Source organism: Giraffa tippelskirchi, chromosome 2, assembly GCF_054371585.1.
Source record: "Giraffa tippelskirchi isolate mGirTip1 chromosome 2, T2T-mGirTip1v1.2.pri, whole genome shotgun sequence".
NCBI lineage: Eukaryota > Metazoa > Chordata > Mammalia > Artiodactyla > Giraffidae > Giraffa > Giraffa tippelskirchi.
Genome location: NC_137276.1, coordinates 149,662,577 through 149,685,641, shown reverse-complemented (window position 1 = coordinate 149,685,641; position 23,065 = coordinate 149,662,577). Strand labels below are relative to the sequence as shown.

Sequence of the window (23,065 nt, the reverse complement as noted above, 5' to 3'; positions counted from 1 at the left end):
TGCCAAAGAATGCTCAAACTACCGCACAATTGCACTCATCTCACACGCGAGTAGTGTAATGCTCAAAATTCTCCAAGCCAGGCTTCAGCAATACATGAAATGTGAACTTCCAGATGTTCAAGCTGGTCTTTTTTAGAACAGGCAGAGGAACCAGAGATCAAATTGCCAACATCCGATGGATCATTGAAAAACCAAGAGAGTTCCAGGAAAACATCTATTTCTGCTTTACTGACTATGCCAAAGCCTTTGTGTGGATCACAATAAACTGTGGAAAATTCTGAAAGAGATGAGAATACCAGACCACCTGACCTGCCTCTTGAGAAATCTGTATGCAGGTCAGGAAGCAACAGTTAAAACTGGACATGGAACAACAGCTCGGTTCCAAATAGGAAAAGGAGTACGCCAAGGCCGTATATTGTCACCCTGCTTATTTAACTTTTATGCAGAGTACATCATGAGAAACACTGGGCTAGATGAAGCACAAGCTGGAATCAAGATTGCCGGGAGAAATATCAATAACCTCAGATATGCAGATGATGCCACCCTTATGGCAGAAAGTGAAGAAGAACTAAAGAGCCTCTTGATGAAAGTAAAAGAGGAGAGTGAAAAAGTTGGCTTAAAGCTTGACATTCAGAAAACCAAGATCATGGCTTCTGGTCCCATCTCTTCATGGCAAATAGATGGGGAAACAGTGGAAACAGTGGCTGACTTTTTTTTTCTGGGTTCCAGAATCACTGCTGATGGTGACTGCAGCCATGAAATTAAAAGACGCTTACTCCTTGGAACAAGGTTATGCCAATCTAGACAGCACATTAAAAAGTAGAGACATTACTTTGTCAACAAAGATCCATCTAGTCAAGACTATGGTTTTTCCAGTGGGCATGTATGGATGTGAGAGTTGGACTATAAAGAAAGCTGAGCACCAAAGAATTGATGCTTTTGAACTGTGGTGTTGGAGAAGACTCTTGAGTGTCCCTTGGACTGCAAGGAGATCCAACCAGTCCATCTCAAAGGAAATCAGGCCTGAATATTCATTGGAAGGACTGATGCTGAAGCTGAAACTCCAATATTTTGGCCACCTGATGGGAAGAGCTGACTCACTTGAAAAGACCCTGATGCTTGGAAAGATTGAGGGCAGGAGGAGAAGGGGATGACAGAGGATGAGTTGGTTGGATGGCATCACCGACTCAATGGACATGGGTTTGGGTGGACTCCAGCAGTTAATGATAGACAGGGAGCCTGGCGTGCTGTGTGGTTCATGGGGTCACAAAGAGTCAGACACAACTGAGCAACTGAACTGAACTGATATCAAATTGCCCCAGCAACATCTGATAAAAAGACAGTCCTTTGCTCCACTGAATTGGTTTGGTACATTTGTCCAAAATCAATTGACCATAAATATTTTAAAATTTTAATTCTGTTCCATCAATCTATAAGTCTATACTTATGCTAGTGCCACACTGTCTTGATTATTGTAGCATTAGAGTAAATTCTGAAGGCCAGACGTTTAAGTCCTACATTTGCTTTGTTCTTCTATTTCAAAACTATTGTGGCTGTTTGGTATCCTTTGCATTCCCATGTCAAGTTTCTGCAAAAATATGCCTCTTGGGATTTTACAGAGAAATATGATAGATCTTTGTAAACTGGTCTTATATTCTGCAACATTGCATATTTATTGTGTGTGTTAAGTCACTTCAGTTGTGTCTGACTCAGTGCGATGCTATGAACTGTAACCTGCCAGGCTTCTCTGTCCATGGGATTCTCCAGGCAAGAATACTAGAGCGGGCTGCCATACTCAACCCAGGGATCAAACCCATATTTCTTGCGTCTCCTGCATTGGCAGGCAAATTCTTTACAACTATGAATTCCTTAAGGTTTTATATCTTTGCAAATACAAATTATTTACTCTTCCTTTCCAATTTAATTTTATTATTCCTTTCTTTCCTTTCTCTCTCTCCCCCTACCTTTCTTTCCCTGCCTTTCCTTCCTATCCTTCCTTCTTTTCCCTTCCTATCTCCCTGCCTCCCTCATTTCCTTGCTTCCCATTTTCTTTTTCTTTCTTCTTTCATCCTTCCCTCCCTTCCTTTTTTTCTCTTTCTCTCTCCTTTCTTTCCTTCCAGAATGCTGTTGACCTGAAGTGGTGAGACGAAACATCCTTGCTTTATCTCCAAACTTAGAAAAGCATTCAGTCTTTCACTGTCAAGTATGATTTTAGCTCTAAGCGTTTTTTTTTTTTAAAGTACAGATGCATTTTATCAGGTCAAGGATGCTCTTTTCTATCCTAATTTAAGAGTTTTATTATGAATGGAAGTTGTTGTTCAGTTGCTAAGTCGTATCCAACTCTGTGACACCATGGATTGCAACACACCTGGCTTCCTTGTCCTTCACTATCTTCTGGCATTTGCTCAAACGAATGGGTGTTGGGTTCTGCTAAATGCCCTTCCTTTGCATTTATTGACATGACCATGTGACTTTTTTCCTTTATTCTTTTAAGATAGTGTATTACACTAATTTTCACATATTAAATAAATCTTGCATTCTTGGGATAAATTCCACTTGATCACAAGGTACAACCTTTTTGTAGGTTTCTGGATGTGGTTTGCTAATATTTTGTTGTAGATTTTTTGTATATATATTTATGACACATATCAGTCTGTAGCCTTTTCTTATGATAGCTCTGTATTTGGTATCAGAATAACAACACTGACCTCATAAAATGAGCTGGAAAATGTCCCCCTTTCCTCTATGTTCTGGAAGAGCTTCTGAAATATTGATATAGTATCTTCTTTATATATTTGATAGAATATACCAATAAATCTATCTGGACCTTGGTGTTCCTTTGTGGACAGATTTTAATACTAATTCAATTTATATGTTTGTTACAGGTCTATTTAAATATTCTTTCTTTAATCAACTTTAGTAGTTTGTTTCTTTTATGGAATTTGTCCATTTAATCCATGCTGTCTAATTTGTTGGCATAAAACTGATTTTTAAATTTTGTAGAAAGAAAATCTCCTCTTTCAGTCCTGATTTTCGTAATTTTTGTCTTCTCCATTCTTTGCCAGGGGAGGAAATACTCAGTCTACCCAGTCTTTTGTCAATTTTATTGCTCTATTTTCCTGTTTTCAGCTTAATTGATTTATGCTCTAACTTATTTTTTTCCTTTCCCTTTCTCTGGCTTTTGGTTAATTTTTTTCAAGTTTAAGGCAGAATCTAATGTTAATTTAAATTTTTTCTTCTTTGCTAGTAAAGGCTTTTACTGATACAAATTTTCCTCTAAACATTGTTTTGGTATATACCTTAAATCTTGATATGTTGCATTTTGTTTTCATTTAGTTCAAAATACTTTCTAATTTCTCTTGTGTTTTTTTTTTTCCTATGAAAGTGAAAAGTGAAAGTGAAGTTGCTCAGTCATGTCCGACTCTTTGTGACCCCATGGTCTGTAGCCCACCAGGCTCCTCTGTCCATGGGATTTTCCAGACAAGAATACTGGAGTGGGTTGCAACCCATGGGCTATTCAAAAATGTATTTTTAAATTTTCAAAATTGAGAATTTTTCCAACTTTCTTTCCATTGTTGATTTTTAATTTAATTCCATTGTGTTCATATTGTATAATTTTAATCCTCTTAAGTATATTAAGATTTCTTTTCTTTTATAGGCTAGTATAAGGTCTACCCTGGAAAATATTCCACATAGCTCAGAAAGAATGTATCTGTAAGCAGGTGCATACTAAGTGAAAGTTTCAAATTTCTCACCATTAATTATGATGTTAACTGTAGGTTTTTTGTAAATTTAAAAGTTTTTTTATTAATTTATTTATTTTTGCTTGCACTGTGTCTTTATTGCTGTGAGTGGGCTTTTCTCTAGTTACAGTGTGGAGACTTCTCATTGTAGTGGCTTCTTTTGCTGCAGAGCACAGGCTCTAGGTACACAGGCTCAGGAGTTGCAGCTCACACGCTCTAGAGCACATGGGCTTCAGTAGTTGTGGCTGGTGGGCTCAGCAGTTGCAGCTCCCAGGCTCTAAACTGCAAGCTCAGTAGTTGGGACACATGGGCTCAGTTGCCCCGAGGCATATGGAATCTTCCTGGACTAGGGTCAAAGCCATTTCCCCTCAATTGGCAAGTGGATTCTTACTCTACCACCAGGGAAGTACGGTAAATATTCTTTATCAAATTGAGGAAATTTCCCTTTATCCCTAGTTTGCTGAGAATTTTCATCATTAATGGATGTTGGATTTTGTCAGGGCTTTTTCTCCATCTACTGATATAATTATGTAATTTTTCTCCTCTAGCCTATTGCTGTGATGAAGTATATTAATTGATTTTTTAGCATGGAACCAGCCTTGTGTACCTGAGATAAATCTCACTTGGTTGTATGTATGAATATTTTTATACATTGTTAAATTTGATTTGCTAAAATTTTGAAGATCTTTACACCCATGAGAGATATTGGTATGTAATTTTCTTTTCTGGCAATATCTTTGTCTGGTTTTGGTATGAGGGTAATGCCAACCTCACAGAATGAGTTAAGAAGTACTCCCTCTGCTTCTATTAATATCTTCTGAGAGAGTTTAGAGAATTGATGTAATTTCTTCCTTAAATGTTTGGTAGAATTCACCAGTGAATCCATCTTGTGGACGGGCCTTGTGCTTTCTCTTTTAGAAGTTTATTAATTATTAATTCAATTTCCTTAGTAGATATAAGCCTATTCAGATTGTCTGTTTCTCCTTGTGTGAGTTTTGGAAGACTGTCTTTCAAGGAATTGACCCATTTAATCTAGGTTATCGATTCTGTAGGCATAGAGTTGTTCATAGAATTGTTATCCTTTTAATGTCCATGGGATCTATAGTGATGACTTCTCTCTCATTTCTGATTTTAGTAATTTGTGCTCCTTTTTTTCTTAGCCTGACTAGAGGCTTATAATTTTATTGATCTTTCAAAAAAACTAGTGTTTGGTTTCATTGATTTTCTCGTGATTTTTTTAAAATTCCATTGGTTTTTGCCTAATAGCTCATTAGTTCTTTTCTTCTGCTTACTTTGGATTTAATTAGCTCCTCAATTTCTAATTTCATAAAAGGGGTGGTTAGATGATTGGTTTTAAATCGTTCTTCTTGTCTAAAATATGCATTCAGTGCTCTAAATTTCCTCTAAACACTGATTTAGCTGCATCCCACAAATTCTTATAGGTTGTGATTTTATTTAGCTCCAAATATTCTCTTTTCATTTCTTTTGCATTTCTTCTTTAATCCATGTATTATTTAGGAGTTTGTCATTTAACCTTGGGGATTTTTCGTCTCTCCCTCTTATTAATTTCTAGTTCAATTTTATTTTACTCTGAGAGCAGACATTGTAGGATTTCTGTACTTTTAACTTTAGGTATCTTTTCTGACCCAGAATGTAATCTTAGTGAAAGTTCCATATGAACTTGAGAAGAATGTGTTTTCTGCAGTTGTTAGGTGAAATAGCCTATGACAAGTTCTATTATATCCAGTTGATTGTTGGTGTTTTGAGTTCAATTATTTCCTTACTGATATTCTGCTGAATCTGTTGATTTCTAACAGAGGACTGTCAAAATCTCCAGCTAACAGTGGATTTCTCTCTTTCCTGGCAATTTTATCAAGTTTTGCCTCATAATTTGACATTCTACTGTTAAGCACATACACATTAAGGGGTGCTATGTCTTCTTAGTGTATTACTCCTTCTAGCATTATGTAAGGCCATTCTTTTTCTCTGATAATTTTCCTTGCTTTGAATCCTGCTGTCAGAAATTAACATAGCTACTCCTACTCTTTTGATTATTGTTACCATGGATATCATTCTCCATACCTTTACTTTTAATCTATATGTTGTTCAGTCACTCAGTCATGTCCAACTCTTTGCAACACCATGGACTGCAGCATGCCAGGCTTCCCTGTCCTTCATCATCTCCCAGAGCTTGCTCAAACTCATGTCCATTGCTTTCTTCTCCTGTCTTCAATCTTTCTCAGCAGCAGGGTCTTTTCCAGTGAGTCAGTTCTTCACATCAGGTGGCCCAAGTATTGGAGCTTCAGCTTCAGCATCAGTCCTGCCAACGAATACTCAGGACTGATTTCGTTTAGGATGGACTGGTTGGATCTCCCTTCTGTCCAAGGGACTCTCAAGAGTCTTCTCCAACACCACAGTTTAAAGGAATCAGTTCTTCGGTGCTCAGCCTTCTTTATGGTCCAGCTCTCACATCCATACATAACTACTGGAAAAACCATAGCTTTGACTAGATGGACCTCTGTCAGCAAAGTAATGTCTCTGTTTTTGAAAAAGCTATCTAGGTTTGTCATCGCTTTTCTTCCAAGGAGAAAGCATCTTTTAATTTCATAGGTGCAGTCACCATCCATGGTGATTTTGGAGCCCAAGAAAATAAAGTCAGTCACTGTTTCCATTGTTTCCCCATCTATTTGCCATGAAGTGATGAGACCAGATGTCATAATCTTAGTTTTCAAATGCTGAGTTTTAAGCAAGATTTTTCACTCTCCTCTTTCACTTTCATCAAGAGGCTCTTTAATTCCTCTTCGCTCTCTGCCATAAGGGTGGCATCATCTGCATATCTGAGGTTATTGATATTTTTCCCGGCAATCTTGATTCCAGCTGTGCTTCATCCAGCCCGGCATTTCACAAGATGTGCTCTACATATAAGTTAAATAAGCAGGGTGACAATATACAGCCTTGACATGCTCTTTTCCCAATGTTGAACCAGTCTTTTTGTTCCATGTCCAGTTCTAACTATTCTTCTTGACCTGCATGCAGGTTTCTCAAGAGGCAGGTAAGGTGGTCTGGTATTCCTGTCTCTTTAAGAATTTTCCATAGTTTGTTGTGATCTACACAGTCAATCTATATGGGTCAGTTAATCTATATGGGTCTTTTTATTTAAAGTGGGTTTCATGAAGCCAATATTGTTGGGTTTTGTTGGGTCTTGTTAAATCTACTCCGACAATCTATATCTTTCAATGGGTGTATTTAGACCTTTGATGTATAAGGTGATTATTGATATGATTAGATATCTGTCTACCATATTCATTACTGTTTTCTCTGTTACTCTTGTTACTTGTTCCTATTTTTGTACTCTACATTTTTTTTCTCCCTTTTATGAGTTTGAGCATTTCATTTGCTTCCATTTTCTCTCATTCCTTAGGATATCACTTGAACTTTTTTACTTTTGGTGGCTGCCCCACAGTTTGGGCTATATATTTAAAACTACTCCAAGTCCACTTTCACTTTACTGGTAATGCAGGTACCTTATTATAACAAAATATTCCTAATCACTCCACCCTCTCCCTTGTATCATTGCTGTCATTCATTTCACTTATACACACCCATTCATAAGTATTCATATGCTGTCTGTTATATCAATTAAGAATAATAAGAGTAAACATTTTTAGTTTACCTTCACTTATGCATTCTTTGAAGTCCTTACTTTCTTTATGAAGATCCAAAGTTTCTGAACTATCCTTTTCCTTGCTCTAAAGAACTTTTAATATTTCTTGCAAGGCAGGACTACTGGTGACAAATTTTCTCAATTTTTGTTTGCCCGAGAAAATCTATTTCTGTTTCACTTTTGAATGATAATTTTTCATGGTGCAGAATTTTAGATTGGTAAATTTTTGTCTCTGTTGATTTCCAACTATACTTGGTGTTCTTGGAATGTAGACACATCACTCCAATTTCTGCCTCTGTCTTCACATGGCCCTCTGTCATCCATGTCTGTCTGTCAAATCTCCCTCTCCTTTCTCCTATAAGGACACCAATCATTAGTCCACCCTAAATCCAGGATAATCTCATCTTGAGATCCTTAGCTTAATTCTTTTTGCAAAGACCCTTATTCCAAATAAGGTCACATTCTGAGGTTCTAGGTGAACATCTCTCTCAACCCACCATAAACACGTTCAGATGTATTATACAATTGAGCTTGTAGGTAAGGATGACTAAGAATGTTTCCCATAAAAATACACATAGAATTCCAAAAAGAATATGTATCTAATGCTCATCCATGGTATTATAATTTGTAGTTGGAAAGGTAAGAAACAATATAAAGGTGAGGCACTTAAGGGACTTATCAAAGATACTATACTGCATCTATACAACAGAATATTATGCAGATGTTAAAAAGGATAAAGTAAACTTGTGGGGGACTTTTCCTGGCCATCCAGCAGTTAAGACTCCATGCTTCCACTGCAGGAAATATGGGCTTGATACCTGGTTGGGGAACTAAGATCTGCATGCCCATTCTGTGCAGCTGAAAAGGAAGGAAAGGGGATTATCTTGTCGTACTATTAAGTTGAAGGGAGGAAGTTAAAATAGAGAAAGCATTTATTTTATGGATTTATGTATTTTTTAATATTTTAATGGAGAAGGAAATAGTAACCCACTCCAGTATTCTTGCCTGGAGAAGTCCATGGACATATAAGCCTGGTGGGCTACAGTCCATAGTGTCGCAAAGAGTTAGACACAACTGAGCGACCAACACTTTACACTTTAATATTTTAAATGCCATGTTTTACTTTTACAAATTAAAATATATAGATACCTTTTTGGAAGAAACTATGCCTAGGAGGAAGAAAAACAGCTAGGAAGAAAGACGCCATCTAACAATATGATTTTGAAAAAAATAGTCATAATGAAATTTAAATATAAGAAGCTGAAGAAATACATTTTAACTCTCTAATACAAATTGTTGCTATACATTGAATAAATTCTGACAGTTAAAGAAATATTTTTAAGAATATTTCAATAACAGATTAATTTTCAGCAAAGAATACAGTGACCATCTATCATTACATTGCTGATCTAGCTGGGCTGGACAGCAGGTTTCAGGCTTAGGCAAGTGATTACAACAGTCTCACAATTCAGGCTCTGAATCACCATGACAACATGAACATATAATTATATACATGCATTGGAAGAAAACCAAAGAATGAGAAATACAAAAGCAAGCAGGGATAATTTTTGGGGGGGTTATATAGAGGAAAACACAGAAGAAAAATGATTTTTTTTTTAACGTTTCTTACAAAAGAACACCATATTTGTGAAAATAGCTAATTAAATGGATTTAAGTGTAACATAACTTAAACACTATGACCATTTCCTTCTTTCAGCCCTCTCGATTTATCAAAGCTCTCAATAGCACACTCAGGAACATTCAAACAAAACTAAACAGCAATAAAGCTTTTCTAAGCTTCCTGTAATTTGAGTGACAATTTCTATAATTACAAGTATTTGACAACTTTTTTTAATCATTTCTAAATGATCATGAATATCTGTGAGTTTAGAAGATTATATTTTAAAATGCATTTATATACAAACCTACCATAAAAAAAGCAAAATAAATTAAGCTATTACTGTGTTTAGTCTGTTGGTTTATAGTGTGATAATATATGAAATAAGAATTTTCAAATAAAGCTAAAGGAAAGGGTTAGTTCCTGGATCTAAACACTAGTAGAAGCAGCCTGATTCCCTTTTACTGGTGGTTCAGATTTGATAAAATAAAGTCATTTAATTAACCTCATCCAATTGGAGAGATATGGAGGAAGACCTTTAAAATACATGTATCTGCATCAACATTCAAGAATAAACAGAGGAAGGGGAAGGGAAATGATCATATGTACCTGAAGCATGTATTAACCCCTCTAGATCTAGGGAGACTAAGTAAATCTGCCAGCCCTCAAGAACCATAGGGGGCTTCTTTGTTCAACATTAAAAAGCATTCATCAAGCATTGTGTTGAGCATTTGGAATAGGAAATAATCTCCATTATCAAATGGCTCACCAGCTAGTTGGGGAGACAAACAGGTAAGTAATTGCCATATCAAGGCATCTATAGTTAGGAGGACCACACTTTCCACTGCCTCAGACAGTTTCAGTTTATACCTGTTATTCTAGCATAATTTTTTTTTAGTTACTATTAATAGCTTTGACTTCAAATGTGTCCCAGGGTAGACAATAAATTATGTGATCATATTCATAGAAATACTATGGCAACCATGGAAAGGTACTTTCTCCAGCACTAGGAGGGCTTCCAGGAGGAAACACTACCTGAGTTAAGTGATAAAGGATGAATTAACCAAATGAAGAAGAGAGTGGAGGACCTAGCAGACATCCAAGTTGAGCTAATGGCATCTCGTCTCAAGTATTTTCCTAACACAGGATATTTCCTTTGCAGTAAAATTGTGTAATGTCTGTCACACATGTGGAGGATACTGCTTGCTCAAATTCCTTTAATAAGCCTCTCTCAGATTCCAAATTCCAAAAGCACACATGCAAATGACACTGGGGTACTTCCTAATTTCCCATAAGCTATTTCCTCCCAGGTATCAGGCAAAATCACGATCACAGCGGGGCCTATGGTCACAGTTATGTTCTGGACCATCTCTCTTAAGTGTTCGGTATTTTTTTTTTTTATTTAAAGAAAAGGTTCTTCATCAACCAGGTGAGGATGTCAATTACTTAGCCCTACCCCTCCCACCAAGTGGGACAGCATGTGACCTCGCAGTATCAGAGTCTGCCTGGGAGGGTTGATCAGCATGTTAGGATTTCACTCAGCATAATGAGCTGCTGCTGCTGCTGCTGCTGCTAAGTCGCTTCAGTCGTGTTCGACTCTGTGCGACCCCATAGACGGCAGCCCACCAGGCTCCCCCGTCCCTGGGATTTTCCAGGCAAGAGTACTGGAGTGGGGTGCCATTGCCTTCTCCAGTGCATGAAAGTGAAAAGTAAAAGTGAAATTACTCAGTCGTGTTCAACTCTTAGCAACCCCATGGACTGCAGCCTACCAGGCTCCTCTGTCCATGGGGTTTTTCAGGCAAGAGTACTGGAGTGGGTTGCCATTGCCTTCTCCTAATGAGCTGCTAGTGACCTTCTTTACCACCACTTGTTAAATCCTGCCTGAAAGTAAAGTCAACACAAAATAAAACAGACCTGAGAGATAGAAAGAAAATCCTGCAGATGTTCTTTGAATCCCTATAGGCAACAATGCCTGATACTCTTATTAGATTTTCCCAATATACAAGCTAACAATTCCACCCTCAACTGTACAAAGAAAGCATCTTTATTTCTCTGTGATTGTGTAGTATCAGGTGGGGAAGGTAGGGTGGAGAATACACTAGTTTTATCTGGTAACCTCAGTTAAAACCAATAATTTAACTCAGTCTCTGCTTAAAAGATTTTGCAGTGTTTCAAAGCTCTGAACTTTACCATTACTCTTTAACAAAGTATGTAGGTGTGTAAGAGAGAAATACAGGCTGGGGGCTTTGGAGGAGAAATAGATTCTCTCATCCACAAGTTGTTCCCGGAACTCGTTAATGACCTCCACAGTAGAGTGGATGTTCTAGCTGCTTCACAGATTGCTGACCAGTTAGGTGTGACTAGTCCCATCCCTGATCATTCTGCAGGCACCTGATGCTACTGAAGGCTACAGGTGTTCTCTGGGCTGAGAAAACGTTCTCAGGGAGCACTGGTCACTTCTTTGCTGAACTGGGCCCCATCCCAGCTCTCACCAGGGCTATGATCTTCCCTAAAGTAGCCTGGGGATCCCAGTTTGTCTCTGGTTCAGAGGTCTACACCACAGCCCTTGGCTATAGACTTGGTCCCCATCACAAGGGAAGACCCTTTAGATAAGCTCACCACCAGCTACCTTTCCTATCCCTCCATAGGGCACAAGTGAACTTCCGGATCCTTTCCACAATACATGAGATCTAAGGGAGACTCAGACCTAATAACTTGGATACTCTCTTCAACCGTGTTGAGCCAAAGTAACTTGGACATAGCCAGGCAGGCTGCTGAAGTTACCTGATTTCAGACTGCAATAGGAACTAGAGAAGAGTCCCTGTGTCTATGACTTCCCCCTCTAAGACTGCAGCCTAGAAAGACATCTCATTATCAGTTTTCCTACCCTAACTCTAGGAGGGTAAAAAAAAAAAAAAAAACAGCTTTTTATTTTTCCCCTGTTTTGCTAAGTCCCTCCATATTTAAAACTCTATAGTCAGAAAAGCAAAAGAAAACAAAAACTCCATGATCTGGTTTGCTGGGTTGCCTCTTCTTCTGTTAAAGGAAGAGATGGAGTTTACAGAATTCTTTTCTTTCACAACCTACTCTCACTTTCAAGTCTGTCAACCTTGTAAGCTTGAAAACTCTCCTTTGGAATAGTTCATTATTTTATTTTTTTTTCTTTTTCTTTACACCCCTACAGTTAAAACCCTAATTTAATCCCCAACCCTCATCTCAGAGAAATGTTGATGAGATATTTAACACCAAACAGATACATAATTTAGAAAATATCAGAGAATGGAAGGAGTAATATGTGTGAGTAATCATAACATCCACCTGAGTACCCCAAAAAATAAGTGAAAGCATATTAATTTATACTTAAAATACTATCCTAGATGAACAGTTCTCAAAGCATGACCCTCAGATTAGCAGCATTATTAGAAATGCAGATTCTTGGACCTTCCCTAGACCAAATGAACCAAAAATTCCAGAGATGGGTACCCAAAACCCTCATTTTAGCCAGCCTCCTAAGGAATTGTGATGCATGCTAAAATTTAAGAACAACTGCCTTATGTATATTTACATAAAAGGACCTCCTACAAAATGATTAAGGGATTCTCACAGATTTCTCCAACCTGGAAGAGGTCATAGTGTCATTGTAGAAGAAACACTGTGGGTGGCCTCCCAACTAATATAGCATTTCCTGTTTCGTGTTTCATTCTCTGAGGGCTAATGACATGGGAATGAGGGAGAAATAATAAGGGATAATCCTCTGTGGATATGAGCAGCACAAATATAAAATAACTGAGGAATACAACATACCGAGTTGGTAATACATATAACACCAAAAAGATATGTAATTTAGAAAATACTGGAGAATGAAAGAAGTAATATGCATGAGTAATGATAACATCCATCTGAGCAGAGGGGCTTACTTCCTATTTTAGCCTCATGGTAAGTCTATTGGTTTATTAATCCAGGTTGTAAGCAATAGAAATTAAATCTAGCTACTTTAAGCAGAAAACTGAAATAGATATGAGTAATTTGATAACCTGAAGGGAAGCATCTGTTCATCTGGGAAGAAATAAGAATAAAGACAATTCCAGGGATTCAATTAGCAAGAACTGACAGATGCCTCTTCAGGAACTCACCACCACATAAGCCAGAAATAAGACATGTTCTTTCACCTTTCTGTAAATCCTTTCAGGAAATAGAGTCCCAGAGAAAGACTAATAGACTAGTTTGAATGTCCATTCTTTGGTGAGAGAAAGTCAGGACACCTTGAGTAATAGTCTCACTAAGAGGAACGAGTAAATCCCAAAAAGGATATCAAGCTGCTGTATTTAAAAAAACAAAAAAAGGAGAAATGGAGATCAAGAAATGTCCATCACAGTAATATCAAAAAGCAAGTATTAGCTGAGGAACCTGAGAAGCTGTGTCCAAAATCCCACAGCCAGTGAAGGTCAAAGGAAACCCAAACTTCTGACACATACATCACTTCTATTCCCTTTTCACCCTACTCATCTGATTTTCTGACATTAACCTCTCACTTCTATTCCCTTTTACCTCACTCATCTGATTTTATGAATTTAACCTCCAAAATAACCTGTAATCCTGAAATAGTGGCGTCTGCATTGAGAAAATAGTAAATATGAGCATGAACTATTAAAAACCCCAAAACTTCAGCATCAAAGAGTGACTCTACTAACATACTTCTCCCCTATTTTCTTCACTTTTCCTCTGATGTGTTCAAAGTCAGCTGTGCTGTATCCCCAGAAAATGAATTGGGCTTAAAGTAAATTGTCTTAGCTTTGCCACAGACTAGATTTGAGACCTTTGGCAGGTTACTTAACATCTCCAAGCATCAGTTTTCTCATCTGAAAAACGAATGAATGGGTTGGATATTATCTCTAAAACCCCATCTCCAAGACCAGAAGCAATTAAAATAAAAATAAGATCTATTTACTTCTAAGGCCACTGATTTTGTCTGTCTACAAACTCCTAGAGAGCTGATATTGTTTCTTCTTGTTCATTGCAACTTTTCCAGTACATATAAAATGATTCCCCCAAAAGTTTGTCTAATGCCACCATTTGCAGAAATCATAGTCAAACAACAAGGAGATTTGGCCCTTGACTGAAATTACAAAAAGCAAAGTCCTTCTGGTTTCCCAGTGCCTGGGTTTGCCTGCTCTCTTCCACCACCTCAGATACAAAAAAGGATCTTTCTAGATAAAATGTTTAAACTACATCTATGTATATGTTTATAAATGTAAAATAGAAGTGTTTTGATAATTACACAAGAAATAGCCTTACATGCATCGCTGATTTTTTAAATCAAATTATGTCACAGAGAAGTATACATTTTTAACTATAAATACATCTACCTTTCATCACACTGCATTGATCTGGCCCTTTATGTAAAACAATACTACTAATTCCTATTAAAGCTTCCCTGAATAAAAAGCTATTTTGTGGACACAGAAATCTACTTTTTCGAAATCTCATTTCTTTTTATCTTTGACACTGCCATTCTGCTCTCTCTTTGTGAAAAAAGAGTAAATCCTTTCAGAGCCTACAGACTCAAACACCATAGTGACGGAGATTACCATTCCTGACATCCCAGCTGAATAAACCTGAAGGGGCATTTCTTCTCACCTTTCACCTTGAAATAATCACAGCACTGAAAGTGTAGGCTCTTGGGTGACAAATGACAGGAAAATCATCCCTCACACTTTAGCCTTGGAAATTGACTTCAATAATGGTTTATAAAGCTACCCTTTAAAAACTAAATTTTGCCAGGAATAATGCCAAATTTAAAAAGAAAAACGTGTATAAACAACAGAAGCTACTTATTTTTGCACTCATTCTCAAGTGCTTCAAATCTTCTCCATGCTTCCACATTCCCCAATATATTTTCACATATGATTTTATATTGTTAAAGCATTGAATGAAAGTTTTCTTTATTGTATCATCACTAATTTGAGAGTCACTGAACTCTTCCATGGCTAAAACTCCCATTTTATAATCTCTGCATGGTAATTTAAGTGTGTTACACATAGCAGGTTTTTAGATACTCAAATTAATTTAAAATTCCTTAATAAATGCAAGGAGGCATATAGGTACAACCCAATGTCTTTCTGGCAATGAAGACTTAATTGGATCAAAACTGTATTCCAAACTCATTATTTTTTCCCATTTCTCCCCACACCCCCACCTTCCCATTATCTTGTCACCAACTTCCTTATAAAAACTTCCCAAATAAAATACCCCTTGTCACATTTACCTCCTCTCTCACTCCTTATCCTAACTGATCTCTAAATCTCATAGTGGCTACCTCAGATGTCTCTGAAATGTGCCCCCTTGTCCATAAAGGCCTTAATACAGACATTCCTCATCTCTTATGGGAACTACTGTAATAGTTACTTCTCTTTAGTCTTCTTGATCCTATTTCTTCCCACTACACTCTATGCTTAGCACTGTCAGCCACCCATCTTCCCAAAACACAGTGATGGTCATATCAGCCTCCGATTTATCATTCCAGATATAGAGAGATCAACCACTGGCAGAATGATGTGGCAAAGCTGGGAGGGAGCAGGAAAAGAAATACTTCACTGTCTCTCTCCTCCTATCTTCTAACCTCCTGCTATAATCTCCAGTTGCTGAATCCAAATGGAAGCCAGAAAGGATGCTGGCTGATGCAGACTCTGAGGGATAACTTCCAAGGGTACACAGCAGGGCAGAGCCCAGTAAAGAATTGATTGGGAGGGGCACAAGTAGAATAACCTGCACAACCCTACGCCTTCCTTCATCTTCCCCTCAACCTATAAGATCTAGCTTAAAAGGAACCTTCCCAGGCAGAGTTACTTACCCTCTTCTCTATTTTTTTCTCATCTCTCTCTCTATATAATATCACTTACAACATTTCATTGCAATTTGTCTATTTATATATTGTTTTTCTCAAAAGCTAGAACACTATCTCATGTTTAATTCACACATTCCTGACGTATTATTGACCCTCCATGTTTGTGAATGGGTTGAGATGCAAAGAGGGAAACAGGGCTTCCCCAATAGTCTGCAAAGGAAGAAATAATTAAAATTAAGTACCATATACCTAAATCCATAGACCCTTCCTGATGCCAGACTGAAGTCCCCTGTGTCCCCATGGCCTAAAGGCAATGCATGGGGAATACCACAGATCTGATTAAGAAAGGGCTCTTTAATGAATCAATGGATCAGGAGACTTTACTCCCACCACTCATACAGATTCCCTGTCTTAGTCTCTTTAGGGACCTATAGCAAAATCCCACAGACTGGATGACTTTATAAATTACAGAAATTTATTTCTCATAGTACTGGAGGCTGTGTAACATTCAACATTAGGTGTCAGCATATTTGGTATCTGGTGAGAGCCCACTTCCTAGTTCATAATTGGCCATATTTCTTTACTATATTCTCATACAGGGGAAGGGCTACCGGACTATCTGGAGTCTCTTTTGTGCTTAGTTGCTTCAGTCATGTCCAACTCTTTGCAACCCCATGGACTGTCGCCTGCCAGGCTCCTCTGTCCATGGGATTCTCCAGGCAAGAGTACTAGAGCAGGTTGCAAAGCCCTCCCCCAGGGTATCTTTCTGACCCAGGGATTGAACCCGTGTCTCTTATGTCTCCTGCATTGGCAGGCAGGTTCTTTACCACTAGCGCCACCTGGCAAGTCAAGGGCTCTAATACCATTTACAACAGCTCCACCTTCATGACTTAACCATATCCCAAATGCCCCACTTCCAAATACCATTACATCAGGGATTAAGTTTCAACATAAGAATTTGTGGTGGGCAGGGAACACAAACATTCAATTTATGTCACTCTCCTAAAGCCTTCTAGAGTCTCTTCTCATGGCATTTCTGGTGCCCTCTGCACACACTAACATTTAGCTTTTTCACTGTGATATAACATATGTGCTGTGGATGTCACACTCACACAGCATAACTTCAAAAATCCCATCTCTCTTGAAATTGAGACAGTGTTATATATGTCCACATAAACTCTACATGTAATTTTCTCTCTAGAAAGGATTCTTACAATCTCTCCTCAATTTTTTGTCTGCATTTTTTAATAAGGATGTATAATTTACATGGATAATTATCTGTTATGGTATAGCCATAGGACAGAATAACATGCAGCAATTAATATGTTTATAGAGACATTTAATGACATGAGAACACGCTTATGATAAAATTTTAAGGAAGCAAAAGGAAGCTACAAAATTGAATATGATTTCAACCAGGTAAAACAAAATGTACTTGAAAGGCCAGTATCACAAAATATTTAATAGTGGTTATCTCTGATTGTGGGACTGAGTATGATTTTTATTCTTATGCCTATACTTCTCTGTGTTTGCTATGATTTTCTAAGAGTCATAAGTATTTTTTTAAATCAATTTATTTTGCAAGTCTCTATTGTTGATGAGGAGTCCAACAGAGCACAGTGAATTCTGGTACAATTTTCATACTGTCACAGTCTCTTAGAATCAAGTTATATCTCCATTTCTAAAACAGTTCTCTTCTTAACTGAAGACTAAAAATGGCAGATACATTTTTAAAGCTAAATTATTTTGGTGAGGTCTTAATATTATTCCTCAATTCATCACCACCACCAAAGCAAAGTTTCCTTCTCACACTATCTTATCTCCCTAATACATAGTCATATTCTTCTTCCTATCTACCTAAAAACCTTGGAGATATTCATTTCTTTATTCACTTGTTCATCCAACTAGCATTTATTTAATACCTCCTCGATACCAAACACTAAGTGTATATACTGACAATACAAACGTGAAAAGACACCCTGACTTTAGGGAGTTTGGGTTTTGGTGAAAGCAGACATAAACAATTTTAGTATGAATATGATCACTGAAGCCAGCAAACAATCTATAGTTAGAGTTCTACTTCCACCTGGGGAGTCAGAGAAGATTTCACAGAGGAGGTAATGCTTATTTGACATCAGGAAGATCAGTAGCTGCTTGTCAGATAATCCAGCAGGGAGAAGCAATGGGCGGGATGTTCTGGAACTGCAAGGTACTCAGTTTGGCCAGAGTGTAAACCTGGAGCAGGGAGATGAAACCACACTGCTAACCAGGGAACAGATCATGAAGAGACTTCCTTATCCTAATATAGATCTTCTCCGGTGGCTCAGCTGGTAAAGAATCTGCCTGCAATCCAGTTTTCCCCACAGCCAGTCCCTCCCTCATCAGAAAGCTTCCACAAGCCTCCTATCCTCATCCAACAGAGGGCAGACAGAACAAAAACCATAGTCACTGAAAACTAACCAAACTGATCACAAGGATCATAGCCTTGTCTAACTAAATGAAGCTATGAGCCATGACATGTAGGGCCAACCAAGACGGACAGGTCTTGGTGGACAGTTCTGACAAAATGTGGTCCACTGGACAAGGGAATGGCAAACCACTTCAGCATTCTCGCCTTGAGAACCCCATGAACAGTAAGAAAAAACAAAAAGATATGACATTGAGAGATGAACTCCCCAGGTTAGTTGATGTCCAATATGCTGCTATTGAAGAGCAGAGAAATAGCTCCAGAAGAAATGAAGAGGCTGAGCGAAAGCAGAAACAACACTCAATTATGGATGTGACTGGTGATGGAAGTAAAGTCCAATGCTGTTAGACAAGAATATTGCATAGAAACCTGGAATGTTAGGTACATGAATCAATGTAAATTGAAAGTGGTCAAACAGGAGATGGCAAGAGTGGAAACTGACATTTTAGGAATCAGTGAACTAAATTGGACTGGAATGGGTGAAATTAATTCAGATAATCATTATATCTACTACTGTGGGCAAGAATCCCTTAGAAGAAATGGAGTAGCCCTCACTGTCAACAAGAGAGTCTGAAAGGCAGTTCTTGGGTGCAATCTCAAAAACAACAAAATGATCTCTGTTCGTTTTCAAGGCAAACCATTCAATATCACAGTAATCCAAATCTGTGCTACAACCACTAATGCCAAAGAAGCTGAAGTTGAATGGTTCTATGAAGAACTACAAGACCTTCTAGAACTAACACCCAAAAAAGATGTCCTTTTCATCATAGGGAACTGGAATGCAAAAGCAGGAAGTCAAGAGATACCTGGAGTAACAGGCAAGTTTGGTCTTGGAGTACAGAATGAAGCAGGGCAAAGGCTAATAAAGTTTTGTCAAGAGAATTCACTGGTCATAGCAAACACCCTCTTCCAACAACACAAGAGAAGACTCTACACATGAACATCACCAGATGGTCAATACTGAAATCAGACTGATCATATTCTTTGCAGCCAAAGATGGAGAAGCTCCATAAAGTCAGCAAATACAAGACCGGGAACTGACTGTAGCACAGATCATGAACTACTTATTGTAAAATTCAGATTTATATTGAACACATTAGGGAAAACCACTAGGCCATTCAGGTATGACCTAAATCAAATCTCTTACAATTACACAGTGGAAGTGACCAATAGATTCAAAGGATTAGATCTGATAGAGTACCTGAAGAACTGTGGACAGAGGTTAATGACACTGTACAGGAGGCAGTGATAGAGACCATCTCCAAGAAAAATAAATGCAAAAAAGCAAAACAGTTGTCTGAGAAGGACTTACAAATAGTAGCTGAGAAAAGAAGAGAAGTGAAAGGCAAAGGAAAGGAAAGATATACCCATCTGAATGCAGAGTTCCAAAGAACAGAATGGAGAGATAAGAAAGCATTCCTGAGTGATCAAAGCAAAGAAAAAGAGGAAAACAATAGTATGGGATCTTACTAAGATCCCTTCAAGAAAGATCTCTTCAAGAAAATTAGAGATACCAAGGGAATATTTCATGCAAAGATGGGCGCAATACAGGACAGAAATGGTATGGACATAACAGAAGCAGAAGATATTAGGAAGTGGCAAGAATACACAAAAGCCCTATGCAAAAAAGATCTTAATGACCCAGATAACCACGAGGGTGTGATCACTCACCTAGAGCCAGGCACCCTGGAGTATGAAGTCAAGTGAGCCTTAGGAAGCATCACTACGAATAAAGCTAGGGAAGGTAATGGAATTCCAGCTGAGCTATTTCAAATCCTAAAAGATGATGCTGTGAAAGTGCTGCACTCAATATACCAGGAAATTTGGAAATTCAGCAGTGGCCACAGAACTGGAAAATGTCAATTTTCATTCCAATCCCAAAGAAAGACAATGCTAAATAATGTTTAAACTACTGCACAACTGCACTCATTTCACACACTAGCAAAGTAATGCTCAAAATTCTCCAAGCTAGGCTTCAACGGTATGTGAGCCGAGAACTTCCAGGTGTTCAAGCTGGATTTAGAAAAGGCAGAGGAACCAGATACCAACATCTGTTGGACCATTGAGAAAGCAAAAGAGTTCCAGAAAACATCTACTTTTGCTTCATTGGCTACACTAAAGCTTTTGACTGTGTGGACCACAACAAACTGTGGAAAATTCTTCAAGATATGGAATTACCAGACTACTATACCTGCCTCCTGAGAAATCTGTATGCAGGTCAAGAAGCAACAGTTAGAACCGGACATGGAACAATGGGGTGGTTCCAAATTGGGAAAGGAATATGTCAAGGTTGTATATTGTCACCCTGATTATTTAACTTATATGCATAGTACATCATGAGAAATTCCAGGCTGGATGAAGCTCAAGCTGGAATCAAGATTGTGGGGAGAAATATCAATTACCTTAGATATGCAGATGACACCACCCTTATGGCAGAAAGTGAAGAGGATCTAATGAGCCTCTTGATGAAGGTGAAAGAGGAGAGTGAAAAGGCTGGCTTACAACTCTATATTCAAAAAAAAAGATCATAGCATCTGGTCCCATCACTTCATAGCAAATAGATGGGGAAACAATGGAAACAGTGACAGACTTTATTTTCTTGGGCTCCAAAATCACCATGGATGGTGACTGCAATCATGAAATTAAAAGATGCTTGCTCCTTGGAAGAAAAGTTATGACCAAACTAGACAGCATATTAAAAAGCAGAGACATTACTTTGTCAGCAAAGGTCTGTCTAGTCAAAGCAATGGTTTTTCCAGTAGTCTTGTATGGATGTGAGAGTTGGACTATAAAGAAAGCTGAGTGCTGAAGAACTGATGCTTTTGAATTGTGGTGTTGGAGAAGACTCTTGACAGTCCCTTGGACTGCAAGGACATCAAAGCAGTTGATCCTAAAGGAAATCACTCTGAATATTCATTGGAAGGACTGATGCTGAAGTTGAAGCTCTAATATTTTGGCCACCTGATGTGAAGAGCTGACTCCTTAGAAAAGACCCTGATGCTGGGAAAAACTGAAGGCAGGAGAAGGAGATGACAGAGGATGAGATGATTGGATTTCGTCACCAACTTGATGGACATGAGTATGAGCAAGCTCCAGGAATCAGTGAAAGACAGGGAAGGCTGGGGTGCTGCAGCCCATGAAGTTGCAAAGAGTTTGACATTACTGAACAGCTGAACTGATGACCCAGCAATCCCACCACTGGACATATACCTTGAACATCAGTTCTCAGTTCAGTCGCTCAGTTGTGTCTGACTCTTTGCAACCCCATGAATCAAAGCACGCCAGGCTTCCATGTCCATCACCAACTCCCGGAGTCTACCCAAACCCATGCCCATCGAGTCAGTGATGCCATCCAGCCATCTCATCCTCTGTCGTCCCCTTCTCCTCCTGCCCCCAATCCTTCCCAGCATTAGGGTCTTTTCCAATGAGTCAGCTCTTCGCATCAGGTGGTCGAAGTATTGGAGTTTCAGCTTCAACATCAGTCCTTCCAATGAACACCCAGGACTGATCTCCTTTAGGATGGACTGGTTGGATCTCCTCGCAGTCCAAGGGACTCTCAAGAGTCTTCTCCAACACCACAGTTTAAAAGCATCAATTCTGCAGTGCTCAGCTTTCTTCACCATCCAACTCTCACATCCATACATGACTACTGGAAAAACCATAGTCATGACTAGACTGACCTTTGTTGGCAAAGTAATATCTCTGCTTTTAAATATGCTATCTAGGTTGGTCATAACCTTCCTTCCAAGGAGTAAGTGTCTTTTAATTTTATGGCTGCAAGCACCATCTGCAGTGATTTTGGAACCCAAAAAAATAAAGTCTGACACTGTTTACACTGTTTCCCCATCTATTTCCCATGAAGTGATGGGACCAGATGCCACGATCTTAGTTTTCTGAATGTTGAGCTTTAAGCCAACTTTTTCACTCTCTTCTTTCACTTTCATCAAGAGGCTCTTTAGTTCTTCGCTTTCTGCCATAAGGGTGGTGTCATCTGCATATCTGAGGTTATTGATATTTCTCCTGGCAATCTTGATTCCAGCTTGTGCTTCCTCCAGCCCAGCGTTTCTCATGATATACTTTGCATATACCATAATACAAAAAGATATCCTCCAATGTTCATTGCAGCACTATTTATATTAGCCAGGACTGGAAGCAAACTAAATGTCCAATCATTAATTTTTAGCATAGAAAAGTATATCAATATGTTAACAATTTTAAGGTAAAGAAATAAATTCTTTTCAAGCCATTAAAAGGGGAAAAGGAACAGAGAAATAATTTCATCTAGGTAGTAAAATCAGGATAAGATATATATGTGTGTATATATACACATACACCCTTTATATAAAGTATTATAAAATGCAAACACAAAATAAGATGGTAGAAATAAGACCAAACATACCAGTAAAACTAAAGATTTTACTTCTAGCAATATGCTACTTATAATAACAAAAGTTTAAAAGATAAAACATAGATAAACATATGTCAGGCAAATCACAATAAAAGAAAGCATGTGTGCCATTATTAGCATAAAAAAGTAAAAATTCAAGTCAAAAAGCATGAAATGGGACAGGGAAGGTTTACAATGAAATAAGCTGTAATTCCCCCAGGAAAATAGCTACAGTCATGAACCATCAGAACTAAACAGAGTACCATCAAAATATAATGCAAAAACTATTAGAAAAAACGTGGATTTAGTCACAAAGTCAAAATTATAATAAAAAACCTTAAC

The 23,065-nt window shown here is 38.1% G+C and overlaps 1 protein-coding gene across 9 annotated transcripts in view; it reads right to left on the bottom strand.

Annotated features, from left to right (window-relative positions):
- Positions 1–23,065, bottom strand: part of LOC145538674 (uncharacterized) — a 736,734-nt gene that overhangs the window by 607,512 nt on the left and 106,157 nt on the right. Inside the window, exon 2 of one of the 9 annotated variants that reach the window (XR_014077163.1) lies at positions 7,417–7,806. The exons of 4 other annotated variants lie outside the window; for them this stretch is intronic. The gene's annotated coding sequence lies outside the window, so the exon portion shown is untranslated. 4 more of the 9 variants (XR_014077167.1, XR_014077165.1, XR_014077161.1 and 1 more) reach the window with 4 other exon arrangements.